Source organism: Nannospalax galili, unplaced genomic scaffold (assembly GCF_000622305.1).
Source record: "Nannospalax galili isolate Female #2095 unplaced genomic scaffold, S.galili_v1.0 scaffold312, whole genome shotgun sequence".
NCBI classification, from domain to species: domain Eukaryota; kingdom Metazoa; phylum Chordata; class Mammalia; order Rodentia; family Spalacidae; genus Nannospalax; species Nannospalax galili.
The window spans coordinates 2,761,695-2,784,937 of record NW_008335967.1 but is presented as its reverse complement, the minus strand read 5'-3'; the positions used below and the strand labels follow the sequence as shown (position 1 = coordinate 2,784,937).

Genomic DNA, 23,243 nt, shown 5'->3' with positions numbered 1-23,243 from the left:
AGAGAGAGAGAGAGAGAGAGAGAGAGAGATAGAGAGAGAGAGAGAGAATCTGCATCTTGTCTCACTGGCACTAGGCCGCAGTCTTTTCCTTCCCCCAGCATGAGATTCTTGGGGAAATTCTCATTTCTCGGGTTCACCGTTTGAATAGTCTGATAGCCAAAAGGAGGAGCACAGGTGTCTGTTTAGCATACCTTCTTTCCTGCCAGGATGGTTACATAAACAACACAGCATTACAATTATTTATATAGCCTTGACTGTATTTTGTATTAGAAGTAATCTCTAGATGATTACAGTATACCGGGGGTTGAGGGTTACGTACAAATACTGTCCTATTTTATATAAGGGACTTGAATATCCATAGATTTTGGCATTCTGGAGGGTAAATGGGATATCCCACAGTTAGTGTCCAAAGAATGTTGAGGGATGATGGTACAATAAGCAGTGAACATCCCCAGGGAGCATAGCAAGGCACGGCCAACTGTATTCTTTGAAAAAAAAAAAAAAAAAAGACATTATCCTTGATTATCCTTGCTTCTCAGTCCTTGGGATATGAAAACAGAAATCCTTTAATCCACTAAGTATCACTTTCAGGATTACAAAAGCAAATTAAGAAAAACAAGAAGGGAATCAAAGGTTGGATGAGTAGTTTGTAGCTCAGTTAGAGAAAGCTTCGTGGAGCAACTGACCATTGAGTTATTAAGAAAAAAAAAGAAAAGGAAAGAATGAAAAAAGTGAACAAAGCCACAAAGTCAGGCCTCCACCCTGGCCCCACATTTCTGCTCTGTATCTAGTGTTCCTTCCTCAAATATAAATGCTGTATACTTGGATAAAATGTGAGCAGTAAAGAGAGAAATAAACATGACTTGCTTTTAAAATCCACTGTGCATGCTGGGTATGGTAGTACACTCCTTTAATCCCAGCACTCAGGAGGCAGAGGAAGGTGGATCTCTGTGAGATTGAGGCCAGCCTGATCTACATTGCAAGTTCCAGGCCAGCTAGGGCTACAAGGAAATCCTGTCTCAAAAAACAAACAGAAATGTTTCATAAAATCCATTGTAAGAAGTTACTCTTGCCACTTAAAGGGATGGGGGTGGGGTTGATATCTATTTCCTATGTAACATACACATACCTCAGGTCTTCAATGTTACTGTAACAATATGATCCTCACTAAAATCCTCAGATGTAAGTGGCATTGCTTATAGTTTGTTGTTTTGTTGTTGTTTTAATTTTTTACTCTTTCAACACCAGGGATTGACTGCAGGACCTTGTGCACAATAGGCAAACACTACCACTGAGCTGTATCCCAGCATATTCTGAAGTTTGGGTTAAAGAATCAGAGTCTCAAAACATTTAAATAACTTGACCAAGGATTATGATATTTAATACTTACAAAGAATTACTCTGCATAAAATATGCAAATTCATAGCAAGCCAATGAAGAAGGGAGATGAGGGGATTAAGATACTGCCTTCTGAGCTGGGTATGGTGACACACGCCTGTAGTCCCAGCACTTGGGAGGCAGAGGCAGGCAGTGTGAGTTCGAGGCCAGCCTGGTCTACATAGTGAGTTCCAGGACAGCTGGGGCTACAGGGAGACCCTGCTTCAAAAAGAAAAAAAAAAAAAAAAAGATACTGCCTTCCCACATCACTTCACAGGGCTCATAACCCTGAGAGCTTCTATTTGAACTTCTGTGTCAGGCTCTGTGAACCAAGGCCATAGGTGGTAATTACGGAGTGCCCCGTGAGGTAAGGATGAGGAAATCCTGAATATAGACCACTCCGAAGGAATATGACCAGGAGGTGGCTCTCTACAGCCAAGGCAGACCTTGCAGAGCTGGCAGATGACAACTGTCTGCTGGCTACACTCCCTCCCGAGAGGGACAAGTCCTTCCTGAGAGGGCACCTGCAGCACATCACCATGTCCACAGCACTGTGCCTGCATCTTAATCCACCAAAGCTCCATCCATAGTCTTTCTGCTACTGTAGCCCATTAGTGAATGGAGGGCTTCAAGGGAAGCAGCAGTATTTGCTGGGGTTCTAGAGTGGAATAGGTCTGGGGTTTGCAGGATTGTAAGCCCAAACCCCTGACTTCACAGGGACACAAATGCCTTTGCTAAAACAGAGGAAAGAGTAGAAGCTGAGGAGAGTACAGTCAACTGTTGGGAGCTGAACATTCAGGCTGTCAATTGCAGGCTGCCTACCCCCCTCAGAGAGCAGCCAACTGGATATTGGCAAAGCCTATCCTGGCTGACCTAGGATCAAGGCACAGGTAGTTCGCCCCTGGAGAGCAGCTTAAGGGGATATTGGCAAAGCCTGTCCTCGCTTACCCAGGACTGAACCTGCAGAGGTCAGTCTCTGATAATCAGTCTCCAGGTGCATGTCTTTCTCTTAGTAGTTCTGCTTGGGTGCTGCCTTTACAATTACATATTATAAATAAAACTGTTCCCAGGTAAATGCCTTTGTCTTAGAAGCTCTGCTTGGCTATGGCTGACGCAAGTACATGTGATTAATGAAACTGTGATTGTTGAAACTGCATGGTTCAGAGGAACTTGTGGTTTTGTGCTATATTTCAACAGTAGATTCTTTCCTGCTTTGAGACAAGGTATAAATACATTGTTATCCTGCAATAAAGTGCCTGCATCATCATCAGCCTGCAGGTCCTCCAGATCCCAGCTGATTCTGTGTCTGTGTCTTTTTTCCTTAGTCCCTCACCCTTCCCACTCTGGTTTTTACGATTCCCCGCAGCTAGACTGCAGCGGTCAACCATTAAATGCTTGCTTTTACTTGAATGGCCACCCAGCGGTGGCCTAGAGAGAGCCACAGCAACCCACTCCCAGTGCAACAGTTGACTCAGGTACTTGGGTTATTTGTGACAATTGAATCACTGCATTCCACACTGTACCCCTGTGAAAGGAGCTGCTTCTGCCATATGCTGGCCTTCATGGCTGCCCTACAAGGGTAGCCTGAAGACCGCAGCTTTTCATTTGGAAATTACCTCAGCTTGTGGCTTTCTCAAAGTAGTGAGAACAGAGTGGCAAAAAATTTCTTACACTTCTGCTTGAATTCAGAGAACAGCAGACGACAGAAAGCAGAAAGCCGTGACAAGAGTGTAGAAAGAAAAACCAGCTTTCCACGGAAAGGGCGGGCTGAGAGACTGCAGAATAGACTGAGTGGAAAGGAAGACATGGCCCTGGTAAGTCTTGTAGTGCACAGCTGACTGAAACCCCAGGACAGTAGATCTTCCTCTATGTTACAGCCACTGGCCCTGTGATAGGAGGAGGGTTCCTTGCCTTATTCATCACTATACCCCCAGTGTCCAGCAGCAATTTGCATACCACATGTGCACAGACATTTGTTGGTCAGCTGAAATTCTTTTTGGTGTCCTGATTTTGTTTTCACTCTTTCAAATGATCTGAGGTTTGCAGGCCAAACTGCTCTCCCTCCTATTTCTTCTTTTTTTTAAATTTTATGTGTATGAGTGTTATGCTTACATGTAAGTGCCCCCATCTTGTGCAGTGCCCATAGAGGACAAAAGAGGGTGTCGGATCCCCTGAAACTGGAGTTAAAGACAGTTGTTAGCCGCCATGTGAGTCCAAGGATTTGAACCTGATCATCTGCAAGAATCCTCCCAACATTATCATGTCCTAAGTCTAGAACAGCTACCAAGCTCCTCTCTTCACCCCCTTCCATCTGTTCTTCTGGGACTCTTGCAGGACAGCTGTTCAACTAGAAATTTGGACAGTTATGCTGATTTTTAAAATATATATATATCTACTCAGAATCTTTTAGAAAATAAATATAACAAGGATACATGTCTTTTAAGGTTTTGGATCTAAACAGACATGGGGATGGAGTTGCCATCAAACCAATGGGAAAACTATTACACAGTGATGTAGTTTATAGGAGAAGATAAAGAGTCCATTTGGGGGCATGTTCCAATCAAGTTGTCTACAAATATCCAAGTGAGATGTCATGTGGGAAGAAGTTGAATAATACCATGTAGATTTGGGTTAGACTGAGGTAGGTTACCTAGGCAGGCATAGGAAAATCAAAAGGATGAGCTGGAGAGATAGCTTATCAGTTAAGAGCACTGGCTGCTCTTACAGAAGGACCTGGGTTTGGTTCCCAGCACCCACATGGCGACTAAAAACCATCCATAAAATCCAGTTCCAATACCCTCTTATGGCCTCCATGGACATTGCACAACATGGGTGTACTTACATGCATGCAGGTAATATACTCATACACATAAAAATAATAAAATATTTTTTAAAAAGAAAGAAAAATCGGCCGGGCGTGATGGTGCACGCCTTTAGTCCCAGCACTTGGGAGGCAAAGGCAGGCGATCTTTGTGAGTTCAAGGCCAGCCTGGTCTACATAGTGAGTTCAGGTCAGCTGGGATTACAGGGATACCCTGTCTCAAAAAGACAAGAAAGAAAGAAAGAGAGAGAGAGAGAGAGAGAGAGAGAGAGAGAGAGAAAAGGACGGAAGGAAGGAAGGAAGGAAGGAAGGAAGGAAGGAAGGAAGAAAAAAAATCAAGTGGCAAAAAAATTGCAAGACAGCTATAGGCTGACAGAGCCTCAGATCTGTAACTGTATAATAAGACCATCCAAAATTGGCTGCTACCAACATGGCCAGCTAAAATGACCACGGAGTAGCCTTTGTTTGACTATAATGGTATCTCCATATCATTAGCCTTGAAAAGTTGCTCCCATCATGCATCTCACATGCCACATTCAGTAACTCCATCTAAGGACAAAACAAGATTGCTAAATCCTAATCCATAAAAATCTTTACCCATTTTGGAGTCCCTTGCCTTTTTGCCACTTTAATTTATGAATAATTCTCCCTTCTATTAAATTTTGCCCATAAAACCAGCTATCCAAGTACAGTGTGACACTTTCTTGAGAAGCCCACACTCACCCCTTGAGTGTTTACCTTTGCCCTACAATAAACTTCCTCCCAATTTCTTTGTCGCATCTTTGAATTCTTCCTTTTACACAGTCAAGAGCCTGGAAACACTGAATGAATAGAGGTCTCTATCTACCCTATCTGTCTGTGAGATCTCCACAGCCTGCACCAGCTGATAGCAAAATATCTGTACTAGAGACAGATATTTGGAAAACACTGTCATGGGGTTGCTATTTAAAGCTAGGAGTCAGATGTGATCATTAACATTAAGTGTGGATAAAAGTGGTAGACCAAGGGCTGAGCCTTGAAAGAGGATGAGGAGGATGAGGAACTAGCAGGGGAAAATCAAACCAAGAAGAATTGAACAGGGAGCTAACCCAAGAGTGTTCCAAAGGTCAAATGATAACTTTTTTTTTCTTTCTTTCTTGAGACAGGGTCTCCCTGTAGCCCCAGCTGACCTAGAACTCACTGTGTGGGCCAGGCTGGCCTTGAACTCACCCAGATCCACCTGCCTCTGCCTCCCAAGTGCTGGGATGAAAGGCGTGGGCCATACCTGGCCTAAATGATAACATTTTTTTAAATGATAACTTTTTTATAGAAAGAGAGGAGGATCAATTACATCATATCCTTTTGAAGACTGATACATTTATCATTGAATTTAAGTACATGAAGTTCACTTGGTGGCCTTGAGAAAAGCAATCTCCCTGAGGGGCAGGAGTGAAAGCCTAGACTGGATGGACTAAAGAGCAAATAAGAAAAATTAAACCCGAGGGTGAAAACACTGAGATTTTGTATAAAGAAAGAGCAAAGAGGACACGTGTGGTGGCGCTCACCTTTCATCTTAGCACTTGGGAGGCAGAGGCAGGCAGATCTCTGTGAGATCGAACCAGCCTGGTCTACATACGAAGTTTCAGACCAACTGGAGTTTCAGAAGGACCCTGTCTCAAAAATAAAATAAAAAAGGAAAGTAGAGCCAAGGGAAGTTGTTTTACCTTTCCTTTAAGATGGGATAGAGTAGAAAAGAAAAGGCTGGTAGGAGTGGGTCCAACATGTCAAAGTTATTTGAGAGAGAGGAAAAGAGTTACAGGTGATGCTATGAACTTGACTATACAGAGACTGATGGAAGGGCCTAGCCTTAGATAAGATATTGACAGATAGCAGGCAGGAAGTATGTGCAAGCAAATGCCGGTACATGTATAGAAAGGGGCAGGGAGAAGTGTGCACATTGCTGCTTTTTAAAAGATATTTATTTTTTTATTTTATGTGTGTAAGTGTATTGCCTACATGTATGTAAGTGCACCCATACTGTGCAATGCCAGCAGAGGTCAGAAGAGGACGTCAGATCCCCTGGAACTGGAGTCGGGGACAGTTGTTGGCCACCATGTGGGTGCTTGGAACCAGACTGGACCCTCTACAAGAGCAGCCAATGCTCTTAACTGCTGAGCCATCTCTCCAACCCCTACATTGCTGCTTTCATTCGCTGATGAAGTGGGAAATACAATCATTAGCTGAGAACGAGGGTTGGGAAGACTTCTGGATTTGAGGTAAAAATGTGAGATAGCCACCCAGGGCAGGCAGGTCTCTGTGAATTCAAGGTCAGCCTGGTCTATACAGTGAGTTCCAGGTCAGCTGGGGCTACAGGGAGAACCTGTCTCAAAAAGACAAGAAAAAAAAAATCAAAACACTGGTTGCCTCTGGTGTGTCTGTCTTCTCTCTCTCTCTCTCTCTCTCTCTCTCTCTCTCTCTCTCTCTCTGTATCTGTGTGTCTGTGTATCTGTTGTGTGTGTGCAGGAACTGACTGGGAAGAGACCTCAGGGAGCTTTCTGGAATGATGGTGGAGTTCTCTATCATGATTCAGGATATGGGCTTCATGGTCTGTGCATTTGTCAAAATCGTTGATCTGCATACTCATTATCTGTGCAATTCACAGAATATCTTATATCTCAATTGAAAAGAAATGAGAAGGGCTATGAGAGGAAGGAGTAGAAGGGAAAATCATTCAGGAAAGCAGAGGGTGAATGGAAAAGAAATGTGCAGTCCAGGACCACTTTAGGTTTACGGTCATTCACTCCATTGATGTTAGCGTGTTGCTATGTTTCTCACCTGCCACGGTCAGCTGCACAGGTCTGGGGCAGAGTTGAGTCAATCCAGTATTGTGGTTTTGCTGGACAGGTGGTATAAATCAAAGGAGATATGGAAAGGAGTGTTTGCAATGATCAACCATAGAAATTGCAGTTTTCAAAATACAGCTTTATATGGATTGTATATCCAGTCCATTAACAAAAATAGATACTGTGTCTATCAAAGTAAACACTTTCTTGTGGATTTCTCTTGTAATCAGCATCATCACCAAAGCTTGTAATCATGTCTAAATGTATCTCATTCTGTTAAATGATTTCATGTGCTCCCAAGGGATATCCTGTTCAAGGAAAAGGCTCTCCTTTGGGAGGACAATAAGAAATACATGATTCACAACAAGCATATTTTCTGGCTAGCCACCACAAAGGCCAATGACCCACTTTGCTTTTTTGATTTCCTGTAGCAAATTATATGATTGCTGTTTACCATGTATGGCGTTAGTGTAGATGAAGTCAGTAAGATCCCTAGGGTCTGATTCCAGAAGGGCAACCAAGTTCTTACTTCTGAGGAGATACTTTCTGCCTAATGTTTCAGCTCAGTCCAAATGTCACCAGCATGACAGACTTCTAGCATAAAGCTATAAAAACCAAGTGAAATTCAAGTTCTGATTAATCAGACTTTACATTTGAATTACCGTGTGCTAACACACTCACACTCAGGTATGCAGGATTGGGGTATACTCCCACTAGCCAGAAAATTGCAACATTCAGGCAAAATCTGAATGACCCTGTGTGTGTGTGTGTGTGTGTGTGTAGGCAGGTAGGTAGGTAGGTACAAATGTGTGTGCAGGTGCATGAGCACAAGTTGGTATGTATATGTGGAGGCCAGAGATCAACACTCAGGTGGTAGATGCTGTCCACCTTCTTTTCTGAGACATAGTCTCTTTCTGGCCTGGATTTAATGATTATGCTAGGTTCATTGGCTGGTGTGCCTAAGGATGTACCTATTTTTCCCTCCCCAGGCTGGGACTGTAAGCATGCAGCACCATGCCTGTTTTTTATAACATGGATTTTGGAGATCAAACCTGGGTTCTCATGCTACATGACAAACATTTAACCTACTAAGCTGTCTCCCAAGCCCAAGGTTTTGTTTTTATATTAAAAATAAGGTTTTATTGGAACACAGCCATGATCATTCATTCATCCATAGCTATTTTTCTGCTTCAGCTGCAGAGTTGTTCAAACTGAGATTATATGACAGGAAACCCTGATACTCACTATCTGGCCCTTAATAGAAAAAGTTTGCTAACTCTTACCCTATTTTTCCACCTGTTTTCCCCACAACACTTGCCATAATTGCATGTGTATCTATATCCTGCCCCTAGAATATGACCTCCATGACTATAGGGCTTTGACAATCTAAATAAAAAACTATATGAAAGATAATATCCAAAGAATGCTGGTGTTTACTTGGGAATAGCAGAGCAACTGCAAATTGCAAACAGGAATAGGCAACATTGCAATGGGAATATATTTCATAGTAAACTGGGTTTACTCAAAGAGGTTGAGCAAGGGGAAGTTTTCCAAGACAGAAAAGAGGGGGATCACATGAGTTATTTTGAAGCGATAATTCTTGGTCACAATGATTGGCAGTAAGAATGCTATCAGCCTGAGATTAAACACACAGTTGCTGGGCCAATGCCCTTGTGGAAGCATTTTTTTGTGCAAGGTTGCCATGGTCTCTGTACAGGCTGGAGGCCTGTCCATCTTCTGTAAGAGTTACTCTCTGGCAACCCTGTAAGAGCCTTCACAGCATCTCCACTTCATTTCCTTTTTTGATGTTGTGGTTAGGGTTGACACAAACACTCTGTCTTGAGTCTGACCACTTTCACATTTCTTTCAGTGTTTTGTCTGTAGTCCGCACCATTGTATTTCCAGCACCCAGATCTGTGTGTGACCAATAAATATTTGTTGGGTAATAACCAAATCCATTTATTCTGATTTCACAGACTCCAGGCAATTTTTTTGTTTTCAGTTAGGTTGACCAAACGAGGCAGATATCTGATCCCCTTTGCTGTTAGGGTTTGAATGTGGATCATCCAAAATTCAAGTGTTGCCAACTTATTAACAGGCAGGAACTTTAAGGCTGTGAGGCACTATGTGGTGTACATTATGACCAGTGTGCATTAGTCTCTCTCGAGAATAAATGAAATCCAGCTCCTCATAAAAGAGAGTCATTCTGCATTTGGCTAGCACACGGTGGAAGCAGGAAGCAGTCCAGACAACTGAACCTGTTGGTGCCTTGTTCTTAAACTGTTCTCCCTTCAGAACTGTGAGAAAATAAATTTTGACTTTTCATAAATTATCATTTCAAGTTGTCTGTTAAAGAAGCACAAAATACAGCTAGATAGTGTCATACTATCATTTATTTTGCCTTTTAGACTAGTATGCATTGCAGAGCATTGCATCACAATTCATCTCAATATTACACTTGATTATTTAGATTGATTAGATATTATTGAATTTTAGAACTGTGATGAATTATTAATATTTTGATACTGATATTGAATGATCAGTTATGGAATTTAAATATATAATCCATTTAATTTCCTAACATGACATGTTTTGTTGAGACAGGGTCACTATGTAGCCCCAACTGACCTGGAACTCAATATGTAGGAGGGGCTAGCCTTGATCTCACAGAGATATGCCTGCTTCTGCCTCCTCGTGCTGGGATTAAAGGAAAAAATTACACAGTGGGACCGTTATTGCCTGTGTCTTGTCTTTCCTTCTCTACTAGTAAGGTCCTGACATATTTATCATGGAGCATAAGAAAAGAGAAGAGAGTCACTGTCTGTTCCTACTACAAGTCTTCTGTGGCTCCATTAGCCACTACCTCTTGCTCATTTCCCTGACCCAGAGACCAGAGAAAATGGGGAGCAGTAAGAAGATAGTTGCTCCAAGCTACCAGAAGTTAATTCTGGTGAAATAATTAGGAGGGGGAAAAGTTCAAAATGACACTTCACAGTAAAATCCTCACGAATGCTAAGAGACTGGCCATCATTCATGAGTGTAATAAGAATCAGTGACAAGAACTCAGTTGCCTCTGAAAGGAGCTTCAGAATTGGACCTTTGCACCGCTGTGACCTCACCACAGATCTTTCTTCAGGTCTACTCTGTTATTTAGATTCTTTTGGATTTTCAACTAAAGACATCAAAGTAAGGCTGGAGAGATGGCTCAGTGGCTAAGAGCATGCACTGTTCTTGCAGAGGACCTGAGTTTGATTCCCAACATGTCAGGTGGCTTACAACTGACTATAACTCCAGCTCCATGGGGATTTGATGCCTCTGACCTCCACAGGCACCTGCACTCATGTGCCCACACACCCACACCCATACCCACACCCACACATAATTTTAAAAACTAAAAAATAATAATAATAAACATCAAAGCTAGGGCTGGGGTTTAATTCAGTGATAAAATGCTTACCCTAGCACGACCAATCCCCTGGAACCAATCCCCAGTGTGACCAAAAATTAAAAACAGAATGAAACAAAAATCACCAAAGAACAAAAACAAAGATAGTCTTAGGTTCTAAAACAAATTTCCCTCCCCTCTTTTCTATCCATTCTCTTCCAAATAACAGATTTTGCATGTTCTTAACCAGAATTGAGATGGCTACTAGCCCATATTAGCGGAGTTCTTAACCTGCAAAGCCAATTTCCTTTTTCCTTTGCTTTCTCAAATATCTGAACATTTGCAAATAAATGTGTGTGGAGGGAGGATGTTATAACTTTTATGTTTGTTGTTCCTATACCAAGAATACCTATTGTGAAGGCTTTATTCAAATACAAGGCTCACTTCCCTTCTATGAGCTCTATGTGAAAGAAGTTCCCAGGGCCAGGGAGGAACAAGGCACAATGCCAGTGCCTCCTCACGGAAGAGCCCCAAGAAACCCAGAAACCCTTTTTTATAGGTTTTGTTTATTTGGCTTCCCTGATCACTCTGTGTAACAGAGTACCTCTGATCATCCTGTATTCCATTCCCTGCTTACTAGGCTCCATGGCATGGATCATTGGATCATTCTGTTATGTTATTCACATCTTAAACTGCTTCTTCTATTATCTCTCTTCTCCCGCTAGCATGGAAGTTCTATAGTCTTAAACTCAACTGAATTCTCAGAATTTTAAACAGTGTCCAACATATAGAAAGTGCTGGACACATTCATACCTTAGCTTCCTTGATGGATTAGTTCCAGGACCTTAAACAGATACCAAAATTCAAGGATGCTAAAGTCCTTTTATAAAACAGTATCCCTTTTACATACAACATATATACATCCTCCTGATTATTTAAATCATCTCTTCTTAATTTATAATACTCGATACAGTATAAATGCTGTGTAAATAGCTATATCATTTAGGGGCTAATGACAAGAAAGAAGTTTGTACATGTTCAGTACTAGTTCCATTTTTTTTTTCTAAATAGTTTTGGCTCAGTCTGGTTAAATCCAAAAACTAACTGTATGGTCACTGAGTACAACAGAAGCCCCTGCCCCAGCCCTTGTTTCTGATCTTATCACATCTTGCTACTTTTGTGTTGTTTCTGTGTTTCTGTCTGTATTTTTGGTTGCAAAGGCTCTACCCATACAATTCTCCTCTGTGCACCAGCTCTGGGGCTGATGGAGCTGTTTGCCACCTGGAGAGTCCTAGGGCATTTACAACTCCCCTGGCAGCCTATAGCCAATGATTGACTAACAGAGGAGTATAGGAACCCCATTCACTAGCACCCCCCACCCCACCCCCTGCCCCAGGTCCTGCTCTGAAACACTAAGTGACCGAATGAAGGCACTTCACACAAACTCCAATCATTGCTTTGAAAATATTTCAGCAATAACAAACACATCCATCTCATTTCTCTCGATTCTATTGAAACAGTAATGGATTGAGATTTACCACCTGAATCTATGGTACAATTAATTACCCACAGAGCTTTTTTAGAAAGGGTTCAACTTCAAAAGTAATTTCACAAACAATAATTATAAACCGCTGGGAAAAAAAATAAAAAGAAATGACTGAGTCAGTTTTCATTAACTATCTGCAATAAAGCCTCTTTGAATTAAGCCTATTATTTGAAAAGCATTGCTCCTTTACCAGCAGAACTATAACAAAGAAAATTTTTAAATGCATCTTCTTTGAAAACAGCCTGCTTCTCACAAGTCCCTGCTAATATCTTCATTTCTTAGTCAAAATGTAGGTAAAATAAGTTTGCTTTCTTCAGAACATCATTAGCAAAACCACACCCACATATTTGCATGGCTAATTTTGGTTGAATTGCACTCTCTAAATACCACATTTGCTTTTGTAAATTCCCATTCCTTAGCTTGCATTGTCTTCACAATTCATAATGGCTTTCGTTTTTATTCAAGATTCTCTTGATACATTTAGCTCCAAACTTCTCTATGTAATTCAAATTGTTTAAAATATCTTGACTCTATTTCATTTTTTTTTCCATGTTAGTGGGACTATATTTCTTCTGGAAAGAACTATCCCTGTCTACTGTTCCATGCAGACACATAATGGAGAGACGATTCAGTCAGAGAGGTTCGGGAACTTCCCATCATCCTTTGCACACCTTACTCCTCACTTGGGATGCACTGATCGGAACTTGCTAAAACAGGAACTGAAGTAAGTCAGTGCAGCAATTTCATAGTGTTTGGGATCCACAATTAAAGGAAGTGGTTTGGAAGGAGATGTTTACAAAAGTATGTACATATTCTATTTCTGGTCTTTATATGCATAGTTTTCTCATTGATGCATAAGTTAATTACAGGGCCAGTGAGAAGGCTCAGTTGGTAAAGTTGTTTGCTGTGTAGCTTGAGTTTGATTCTTGAAACCCACCCACATAAAGGTGGAAGGAGAGAACTAACTCCTTAAAGTTGTCTTCTGACCTCCACATTCACCCCATGCATGGCACAAGCACCCAAGCACCCATCTGTGTGCATGCACACACACTAATTATAATAGTAAAGTAAAAAAAAATTAAGGACAGCTAGAAATGATAGTTATTTGTTGTATATGTATACCTACCTAGACACATATTATATATAAGTAGGCAATTAGTGAGCAAGAAGTAGTCAGCAATTATTTCACACTCATAGGCAATCTTATTAAATAATTCTTAACATTTTCATAGTTTAGTAAGATTATAAGCAATATATCCAGATTTAAGACTCATTGGAAGTATGTTCAGTGTGCTGGATAGCTTTAGTGTCAACTTGACACCTGGGTTGAGGGAGCCTCAATTGGGGAATTGCCTTCATTGGACTGTCCATGGGGCACCTTCTTGATTGTTGAGTGATGTGGGAGGGCCCAGCCCACTGTGGGTGGTGCCACCCCTGGGCAGGTGGGCCTGTGTTGTATATGAAAGCAGGCTGAGCAGGGGCCGGGGGAGCAAGCCAGTAAGCAGCATTTCTCCATGGCCTGTGCTCCAGCTCCTGTCTCCAGGTTCCTGACCTGAGTTCCTACCTTGGGCTCCCTGATGAACTGTGACCCAGGAGATGTAAACTAAATAAACCCTTTCCTCTTCAAGTTGGTATTGGTCAGAGTATTTTGTCACAGAAATGAAGAAACAAACTAGGACATTCAGGAAACTATTTTTATCACAAAACACTGAATGGTTCTGAGATTTGTTTTCATTCACTATTCCCCTGGTTTGATAATGATTTTTAGTATATCCAAGCCTTCTCAGTCAAATGTACCACAGCTCTTAAAGCACCTGAAGAGCACATTAACTCTGAAGTGACTGTGAAAATGTGAAATGCCATATAAAATTATTCTCAATTTTATTTTATGTTTTTACAAATATAACTGCAGCTGCTTACTTCTTTTTTCCCCCTGACACACAGCTGAGACACACATCTTCCCACCAAAAACAGTGACTCATTTCTGCAGTGATTTTCAACTGAGGAATCCCCACCTTCGCGGGAGTGACACATCAGTAGAGCTCTTGGAAAGGCTGGGGCTGAAGGAAAAGCCCAGGCTGTGCAACATTAGGAGCCTCACCTGCCTGCTGACAGCACAGCTGAGCTCACCAAAGGAGAGGATTCTGGAGAGCCAGGAAAGCCCTTCCGGCCATCCCTCGTCTCCTACCCCATCTCAGGCCCACAAATACAAGAGGACAATCTCTCTGAGGGAGGCAAAATATTTGAAGTTCTCTATCATTTATAACCAGTGGAACTGTGTTAGCTTCTACCCCAAGATCAGCTGGGGCCCAGGTGTCCTCAAGGGGTGTTTTTGCTCCCTTGACCTAGACACAGTCTGCAGCAGGTTCATTGTGGGACCCCGTTGCCTCCCTGGGTACTTCTGAGGGACTGAGCCTGGGTTCTTCTACTCCATTCACACAACTCATGCTTCCCTCCTTCCTCCAACCGTTGTGAGTAATCGGGGATGAGATGTTGTACCTTCAGTCTTGCATAAAGGCTTTCCTGATGTTATTTCTAATCAAAGCAAATTGACTTTTCAGTAAGCCACTTCATAATCAGCCGATAAAGGTGTGGGGATCAAATCAAAAATTTTCTTTCTCTTACCTCGACATCCTTCTCTTAAAGAAATAAACACAAAGAATTCATAAAGTTTTGCCCTGTCAATCATAATTCAGCCATAACTTGACCCTGAGCTGCAGGTCTCCAACAAGCCCCTGTTCCTAAATAGAGGCAGCACGATCATGATCATGGTAACTTCCAAGAGGGATGGAGAAGTCCATGGAAAGATAAGCAAGCTGATGGGTGGGTCAGGCAACCCTAAATCCAAGGGCAGCAAGATACACGGTAGATTTCTTCCGATAAATTTGGAAATATTTCTGCAATCACTCTTTGTTTTGTTTTTGAGATGGGGGTCTTACATGACTTAGTCTGGCTTTGAACACACAGGATGGTTTTGCCAAGGATGACTTTGAACTTCTAGGCCTCCCACCTCTACTTCCCAAGTGCTGGGATCACAGGCATGCAGCAACAAACCTGATTGAATGTGATACTGGGGATTGAAATCCAAGTCTTTGTGCATGATAGGAGAGCACTCTACCAACTGCGCCACATCCCTGGGCCCCTAAATTACTACCGTAGATCTGGATATTTCAACCATGTACAAGACACAAATGGTCCCACTGATACTGTGTATGATAAAAGCCAGTACCACCTGGACACTCAGCCAGCTCTAGGGAATTGCTGGTCAACTGACCACGCAGACATTTTACATGCCAGAAGCTTATGTTTTAAATTTTTCAGATCCTGCTTTTCCCATTCTTTATGGTAGATATTTACTATTGATATTGCTGTGCATGATTAAAAGGAGAAAGAGAAGGGGGAAAATATAGGAATAAAAGAAATACACAAGACAATCAGGTCATTCGTGTATGGCAAAACAACTGGACTGGAGTTTTGAATGTGGAACACAATGAAATAAACACATTTCAAGACAACTTTGGAGTTAGAATCAGCCAAACCTGAGGTTCATTTGATGCAGTTTTTGAGAATCAGAAAAGATCAAAAAGAACCCCAGGTTTCTAGCACGTACATCTAGGCAGATGGTGGTGTCACTGACTGAGGCAGGAAATGCAGGAGGAAGAGAAGGTCTGACGGGGAGCAGCAATGTGCTAGGCTCCAGGCCATTGGGTTTGAGAGGCTGTGGGATATCTCAGCAGATCTGGGGACACTGCTCAGAAGAGGAAGCAGCCAGCTGTGTTAGGACAGACAGACTCAAACTGTCTCCCTTTGTTCTCAGCAGCCAGGGAGGCCCCTTAAAGATGGGCTGACTGATTGGTTATTAAGTGCATAAGAGCAGAGGCATGCATTCTCACGGAATGGCTGTAGGTCAACATCACACTCTGAACTACTCTGCTCACAGTGCTGCCCAACGAACAGAACCTTGGGAGAGCTAAAGGCGGATTTCACATCCATTATAATCTGCAAATCAAAATTTGTTTTTCAATAGCATGAGGAGCAAAGCAAAATAGTATTCAAGAATATGTATGTAATTACTCCATGCTAAGTGGCATCAGAACTCATGGATTCACCTTATAATTCATGAATCTTATGATGTTTCTCCTTGTCAGTGGGCATTAACCTATCTGCCTCTCTCAATCTGTGCTTCTAAACACTGAATCAGGTTGAGACTGGGTTTCCTCACAGGGCAAATCAGAGAAAAGACGCAGCTCAGTATTGATTTATAAATGGTTTGTCACATCCTTATAATAGCAACTGCTTCTGTGTATATGCATATCCTAACAAGACTCACTTTTTTGCTGAAATTGGAAGCTCATGAACCCTAAAAACATTCTGATTGTGCTTTAATAGGGAAGGGATGTCAATATTTTGGTGTTGCAACCCTACCTATGAGAATTTGGTCAATCAACAACTGTCAGATTAGAAGTAAGCAAGGTTGTCACCTCTAAAAACTCACTTCCACGTGGATGATACAATAGAAGTCTCAGATCAACTTGCTGCCATGTGTACAAATTTGCTGCTATCAGGAGCGAAACCTGGGACATCTCTGCCATTGCTGGCAATATATTTGTTTGAGAAAAGATTTAAGGTAATTTACAAGGATTTAAAAAAGGTCACTGAAGATTGTCCCAACAGAGGTGTTGATGAAGGGGCATTCCAGGCAAAAAGAAACACACACGCACACTTTTACAGGAATTTAAAAGGACAGCATATTCAGAAATCTATGAAGAGTTCAACATACTGGATGTTACTTTATATGCTCTAAGGCAGGAAAGGAGAGGGAGGTCCAAAAGTACAAAGTTTGAAGCATGGATCCTGAAAGCTAGTTAGCACTGGTAAGAGTAGACCCACGCAGGAGCAGTAAGACTACAGAAGCAGAGTTACATGCAGACACTCACAGGATTATTGCCTCACTCAGCGTAAACATCTTTATTTGCACCCTCAACAGAATGGTTCTCTCTCATCAGCTTACCTAAAATGGAAACTCCCTTCTAGCAATCATTTTGTACCCTCTTACTATGTTTTATTTTCCTTTCTAGTATTCTCTTCCTAATTATATATATAAACATAAATATATGCATATGTGTGTACATGCATATACACAGAGATAGAAAGAAATAGATGGTAGATAGTTGATAGATTGATAGATAATAGATGACAGATAGATAGATGACTAGATAGATGGAGAGATGATAGATGAAAATGTTAGATTAGACACAATTTGGAGACAAACTGGAAGTAGGTGGCAGGAAGGAAAAAGGACCAGGTGGCTCCAGTTTCTAGTTCAATTGTTTGCGTAGACGATAGCCATCAACCAAGAGAAGCAGAGCAGATCTGGGGGGAAATGAAGCACCGAGTGCTGAGGAGACTGAGTTTGGTTTTGGACTTACTGAATTTAAGTTGCTTTCAGGGGATCGATTCAATGTGCAGCTAAGCTAGAAATATTGATATGGTTTGGGATTTTTGCTGTTGTTTATTTGGTTTGGTTTGGGCTTTATGAGACAGGGTCTCCCATCACCCAGGGTGGCCTTGAATTCGGAATCTTCCTGCCTCCATCTCCCAAGTGGCAAGATTAGAGCTGTGCACCACCACACTCAGCTGGAAATATAGAACTGGCCTTGTGGAGGTGACTTGAGTTCAGGTTCTAGGCAAAGCTATGTGGTTTCCCAGAAATGTTCATGAAGTGGGAAGAAAGCACTCTCAGAGCTGGCAGAGAAAAGGGAGCCACAGATACTTAGTGGAAGCAGCAGAAAAGACCAGAGAAACCATGGTACTTGCCAAACAAGAGAGTGTGTTTTCAAGTAAGAGGATGACCAATAATTTCGGGTGAATAGCAGGCTGTAGCAGAAGGACTGGTAAGAGGACAGCAAAGATAAGATTTCTACAGGGACTCTTATTTAGCATTGCATACAATTTAGAGAATTACCGTGGTCTCTGTATCTTGTTTCCATTAAAAAGAATTTTCTTCCAGAGCTGGAGAGATGGCTTAGTGGTTAAGAGCACTGGCTGCTCTTGCAGAGGACCCGGGTTCAATTCCCAGCACCCATGTTTAAGGGGATATTACCCGTTGTTTTAATAACACCACAAGACAACTCCTTGTGCAGATCATTAGTATGTGCTTACTAATGAGCTGCTATCTTGGGTAATTAATAGAAACAATATATGAAGTCCTGTTTTGAGTATGATTTACATACACTACTAGTTTGCTTGTCATTAATTGAATGAGGCATTTCAAGGGAATCAGCTCTTAGCTCTTGGCTAAAGTAGTAAAGCTTTCTCTGAATTGTAGCCTGTCTTTATTCTGTCCTCTGTTCTCTCACATCCACTCATTCACATGCACTCTCATCTCCACTGGATCTCATCTCCACAAGATGTCATCTCCACAGGATGTCATCTCCACAGGATGTCATCTCCACCGGATCTCATCTCCCTGCTGAAGCTGCTTTTGCAATATCAAGATGAAATACTTCCTCTCTGACTTCAGTGAACTGCTCAGAATTCTGTGGTTTGTTTGTTTGTTTGTTTTCTGATCACCACCAACCCTGGAAACTCTTCTGATACCAGTGCCATGGTGAATTTTGTGTCCCCAGACCCACCAAATTCTTCTAGTAAGATGCTAATCCCCTCTCCCTCCCCCACCCCATAAAGAGATAGAGCCTTTGGGAGATCATTAGGGTTTGAGGGTGGAGTCCCCCTAAACAGGATTGGTGGTGGTGGTGGTGGTGGTGGTGGTGGTGGTGGTGATGGTAGTGTGTGTCTGTGTGTTGAGTACTGGTGAATGTGCATGTGTGCCTGTGTTGAAGTTGAATGTCTTCCTCGATGGCTCTTCACCTAAGTTTTTGAGACAGTGTCTCTTTCTAAGCCAAGAACTCACAAATTCTGCTACACTGGTCAGCCAGCAAGTCCCCAGGACCCTCCCTGAACTAGGATTATAGGTACATGCCACTACATCCAGCTGTGGCTTGTTTACATAGGTTCTGGGGATCGACCTCAAGTCCCTATACCTGGGTAGAAAGCACTTTACCAACTGAGCCATCTCCCCAGCCTAGATTTGCACCTTCATAAAAGAAATTGTTTCCTTGGGCCTTTGGCCATTTGAAGACACAGAAGAAAGCTGTTTATCAACCTGAAAGCAACCCTTACCAGTCTTACTTGGCACTAAGCCTGCTAATGCTTGAACTTTACAGCCTCTATAACCATGAACAATAAATTCATTTTTTAAAAGGTTCCTAGCTAGCTAAAGGTATTGTGTTATGTGGTAGCATAACAAATGGATTAAGACAAGATTCTCCTGATTCTATATGTTTCTTTGAATGGCTGGAACTTCCCACAGACCCCTAAATGTAACTGTCCCTTAAAGTTCAATCTTCATTCTTCAGTCTTTCTACTCTATTCCTATGCCTTCTCTACTCAATTTTTCAAAATTTTTCTACCTCCTTTGACTATATACAGAATATACATGTAGTTGTGTGCAAAATTTTATGCACAATGTATTTATGCCCTGTTAAGCATGTGGCCCACAAAGCCAGCCATCATTTTAGAAGATTCTTTTATATTAGTGCTAAAGAGGACATTCTGTCTTAGGAGCTATATAAACAAAGCATTTTGAGAATAAATATTTGAAGATTGCCTAATTAATTCAGATTTAGGACATTTCTAAATTAGTTTAACTAAGAAAACATTAACTCAGAAGTGAAATTATATTAAAATTACATAGCTGATTTTGAGATACTAGGCTGGGTGCTAAGTTACAAACGTAAAAAGGCAGTTATAGAAAAGCCAGTTAAAACTATTTCTGGAGAATTAATAACAAGGGTTGAAAGTTCATCATTTATCTCACACATTTCATTTAATGAGAATTTAATGCATGTTTATCTTGCACATGCTTAAAGTGTATCTTATGTCTACAAACTTTAAGACTATAAAGTTATTATATACCTCTTTCAGACTCTAAAGTATAAATAAAAATTGTCCATTTATAAGATGACCAAATATTCAGTTATTCCTTTTAGAGACTAGCTTTATCCTGGTACCTTCTGTCAGCAAATCCTTAGAGCCACACTAAAACACTGATTCATTTGAAGAATGAGGGATGAAGCTGGAGAGATGGCTCAGCGGTTAAGAGCACTGAATGCTCTTAACCTGGGTTCAATTCCCAGCACCTATATGGCAGCTACGAACCATCCTTAACTCCAGTTCCAGGGGACTTTGAAGCCCCCTTCTGACCTCTGCAGCATTGCACAACACAGGGCACTCACATACATGTAGGCAATACACTCATACACATAAAATTAAAATAATAAAATATTTAAAAAAAAAGAATGGGGGATGGATGGAGTCAGTCAAGTGCAGCTAAAAAACAAAATAAATAAAACTTTAAAAACCTCCCAAATGCAATAGCAACATTAAAGGTATGGGCCTTTCAATGGGCCTCGTTATTTTCCAGCTCAAAGTTTCATTTCCCTGGTCACAGTCTTGACAGTTTAGAAATTCCCTTGCTTCTGCAGACTGCTTGTAATGACTACTCTCCTTCACCTTGAATCCACTATCTGGTCTAGGCCAGCAGCACTGCCACATGTTATAGCTTGGTTAAGTATGTCCCAAAGGCCTGTGTGTTAAAGTCTTGGTCCCCAGCCTATGTTGTTATTGGGAAATGGTAAGGCCTTTGGGAAATGTGGCTTAGTAGGTGGATACAACAAAGATTTAATAAAGGTTTATCAACATCAGTCAACTCATTTTCAGTCAATTTTGGCTCCTTTGCCAAGATAGCCTGTTCAATTGCATACACATCACAGACTAAATTTGACTGAGACCATTTTAACAAGTCACCAGCAATGGTTTCCTATCACAAAGACACAAACTTTGCCTTGGCTACAGAGGTCCCTGTCTACCCTTCATTCTGTTTTTAGAATTTAAATCATTAATGTCTTATATTTTCCCAAATGCCATTTGTTTCCTGCAAAGCAACATTAACAGATGTCTCTAGAATTAGTTTCTAAGACAAGGCCTTTAAAAGTGAATCAAATAGCAATAATGATTATATAGTTGATTTAAAAACACACATATACACAGTTCCAGCTAGTAATACATCCCAAAGGAATATAAGATTCTTTTTTTTTTTTCAATAGGAACAGAAACAGCAACTTAAAAGGTAAGTTTTACTAGTTAATTTCTCTATTGTGATAAAATAGCCTGATAAAAGCAACTTAATGGAGAAAGGGTTTATTTTGACTCTCAGTTTAAGGGTATAGCCCATAATGTGGGGAAGTCATGAGGACAGAAGCTTGAGGTGGCTGGTCACAGTCAGAAAGCAGATAGTGATGGATGTTGGTGCTCAGCTAGCTTTCTACTTTTTATGCAGTCCAAAATCTGAGTCCAAAGGATGATCCATTTTAAGAGTGGGTCTTCCCACCTCAATTGACCTAATCAAGATAATCCCTCACTGGGTGTGCTCAGAAGTTTGTCTCCTGGGTGATTCTAGTTCCTGTCAAGTTGATTATCTAAGCCATCACAGGGTTAACCTGAGATACTATCAATAACAATCTCATATCCCCTGGCCCTATCCCAGAGGTCTTCAGGAAACAGTTTCGGCCCATGCCATCAGAGTCTAGCCTCCAGTACCTATGTCTCTTTGCCCAGGGGTGTGATCCAAGGCAGCAGAGCAGAGGCCAGCAGGAGCAAAGATCACTGTGCCCAAGAGCTTACTCCCAGTCACCAAAGGATAAAACACCCACTTCCTACCCAGGCAGGGTGGTTCTGAGGTATGTTTTACATATTGTCTTAGATTATCCCAGAAGGACTGAGCTCCCTCATGCCTAGAGTGGTCCTCAGTATACCCTTGATAGACTTTTTCCAGTTTGCTCCTTTTCTATCTTATTTTTCCCTGGTGCTTCCTGAAATCACCTCCCAGATAAACCACCTCCATCCAAATCCTTCTCTGTTTCAGTGGAATTTAAACTAGTTCACTGAACCTTCCATTCTGTTTGTTAGCTGCCACATCTTGGTTTCTAGAGCTGCAATCCAAACCAGCATGGCTTCATATTCCTCATAGCCACTATGACTTTGCCACTTGGGGAAGCAACCAGTTGTGTAAAGCAATATTTTATACAATGTTATAAATACCCAAGTCTCCATTATTCAAGGCCCTGGGTGAATACTTGAAGCTATGGATAGTACCAAACCTGATATAAGCTATGTTGTTTTCCATATAAACATACCTATGATAAAGTGTAATCTAGCAATTAGATACAGTAAGAGATAAACAATGAAAATAAAAGTCATAATAATATACATCAGAAAATCGGACTACTCCCTCCCTCTCTTCATTCTTCCTCGCCATTGCCACAGGGTAAGGGATGGATATGGCATGGCTATGTTGGACAAAGGATTGATTCACTTCTATCAGGAAGGAGCTAGATGTGATGTCATCACTCTACTCAGAAAGTGTGCAGCTTAAAATTTAAGTATTTTTCACTTCTGAAATTTTCCACTGTCTTTTTCAGGTTGACCATGGATACCTAAAAACACAAAAAGCTAGAACACAGGTAAAGAGGTATACTCTATACATGAATACACAAACACACATACAGAGAGAAAGAGAGAAATAGAAAGAATAATATGGAACAATATTTTATAAAGCATATTTCATGTATCTGATTATTACTAGTCATAATCGGTTACACTTGGATCCTTGGCACCTGTGTATGTCTGTAAAGTCATCGGGTAGATTTCAAAGGTAATGTTTATCACCTCTACTAATTATCATGATGTAAATTTCAGTACTTTCTCCTCAAATATAATACATTTTTTAAAATTTGTTGATTTTTTTAATGTGTGTGTGTGTGTGTGTGTGTATCACACAGAACATCCCAAACCATCTTATTCAACTATACACCCACTTCCCAGATGGCACCCTCCCACAGCCTCCCTCCCCCCACTAGAGCCCTTATACTCTGATATCCCTGCTACTGTCTGCTGTATTGTCTGCACCCCCAGCCATGCCCCACTACTTGTCCATCTGGTGAATCTAGTCAGCCTATCTAGAGGTCTTTGTTTTAGGAGGGCCAGCTGTTCCTCATCTAGCAGCAATCAGTTATCAATATTCCTTTAGATAAAATTGGAGTCTGCTGTTCATTTTCCAAGTTCTATGCTGGTTTACTATCTGGGAGTCCCTTTGGCCACCCTGGCCTACAACTCAAAAGAAGGTATCTCTTATCTGGCATTGTTGCTTGTTATGTAGCCTTTAGCTATGCA

The 23,243-nt window shown here is 41.4% G+C and overlaps 1 pseudogene; it reads left to right on the top strand.

Annotated features, from left to right (window-relative positions):
• Nucleotides 1-14,713: 14,713 nt before the first annotated feature.
• Nucleotides 14,714-23,243, top strand: part of LOC103732230 — a 25,649-nt pseudogene continuing 17,119 nt past the window's right edge.